The sequence below is a fragment of the Heterodontus francisci genome, chromosome 36, assembly GCF_036365525.1.
Source record: "Heterodontus francisci isolate sHetFra1 chromosome 36, sHetFra1.hap1, whole genome shotgun sequence".
In the NCBI taxonomy this organism is placed as follows: domain Eukaryota; kingdom Metazoa; phylum Chordata; class Chondrichthyes; order Heterodontiformes; family Heterodontidae; genus Heterodontus; species Heterodontus francisci.
This window is the reverse complement of record NC_090406.1, coordinates 26,038,852-26,040,334: the sequence shown is the minus strand read 5'-3', so window position 1 is coordinate 26,040,334 and position 1,483 is coordinate 26,038,852. Positions and strand designations below refer to the sequence as shown.

The 1,483-nt window shown below is 40.9% G+C and overlaps 1 protein-coding gene across 1 annotated transcript in view; it reads left to right on the top strand.

Moving 5' to 3' along the window:
- Nucleotides 1–1,483, top strand: part of nfic (nuclear factor I/C) — a 535,921-nt gene that overhangs the window by 384 nt on the left and 534,054 nt on the right. The window lies entirely within an intron of this gene.

The following is a 1,483-nucleotide window of genomic DNA, read 5'->3' as shown; positions in this document are numbered from 1 at the left end:
TTTGCGCCAAGATTTTGTGGTGTTTAAAGGGGGGGGGGGGGGGGGGGGTTGAGACAGAAAGCAAAAGCGCTGAGCTTGGCAGATTTCCCATCTGTGAGCAGTTTGCTTGCCAGCTGAAATGAATTTGTGCGTGATCTGTATACGTGTGCATTGCCGACGTACATTTCGAGCCCAAGTTCAAGTGTGGAGTGATCGTAGCGATAATGGCCGAGTAGCTCGGAGGAGCCGCCGGCTTGAACTTGACTCATGAACCGCGACGCTGCGACCAAGGCTGGGACGTCTTTCTAATCCACCTCCCTTTTAAAGGGACAGTGCACCTTTTCCGGCCTGTTAACCGTGCACAGTACTCCTTTGCAAAAGATCACGGTCTTTTCCCAAGTGCCGTGAAATGGCTTTTTAAAAACCCAATTTGAAAAGTTCGGTACACTTTAAGGAAGCGCAGACAAGATAGCTTTGCGGCGCTTAGATTATTCACTTTCACTAGTTTTGAAATAGAATTCCCAGCCTACATTCATAAAGTTCGGAGAATAAAGCTGTTCTAGTTTTATATTTAATATATCTAGGTCCAGCAAATATATTGGCTATTTAAGTTAATCGTAACCATTCGAAAATGCATTCGTGATAACTTCAAATATTGAATAATTAGCTATCCGTTTAGGAATAATAGTTCCCTTTCCTTAATATTACTCTGAATTAAATACTTACAGAAGGGTTTCTGTAGTATGTTACTGTATAGTGTAGAAGTACACAAGTGGAAGGTGGTTTGATGTGTAAAGTTGGGAGAATCCCGGTTCGCCTGCATTTCAATCAGTGATTTTGTGAAACTGTGTGTAAAACTGTTTGAAATAGCTTTCACTGTTGTGAAATTTATCCATCTGCAGACTCATGCAAACTTTACATACATTCTTCAGCTGGTGAATATTGTGGTTAAAGTGTTGGAGACAAAAATGTTTTCTGGCCAAAAGCGAAATGCAGATTGCACTTGGCATCATGATGACATACTAGTAAATGTCTGCAATCCAGGTTTATGGAAATTGCATTTTATATTTTAAGAGATGATTCCATTTGAATATACTGCAGATATACAATGTTGTGTTCTTTGCCTTGCGTACTGCTGGCCCACTATGCAGTTAGAATAACATACTCTGCTCTGATGAGGAAACAATGCGCCCGAATAGCTCGGACACATTGCGTCGGTCTATTGGTGCACAGAATGGTTTGTGCTGATAACGTCGGTTAGTGAAAAGAAATGCACCATCCGGCAGACTAAACGATCAATTTAATGATGTGCTTTCGGCAAGCCTTCCCCAACTGGCATCAAGCATTTATTAAGCACACAATCATTGCAATACTAAAATCACTGTGCAATTATCCATGCCAAAGTTTCACTGCATTTATTCTAAAACATTTAAAACAGAATAGTCTTACACGTACGCAAATTGCTATTTTTCTCCTGGCAAGCAATAATTGTTCTGTCGGCCTG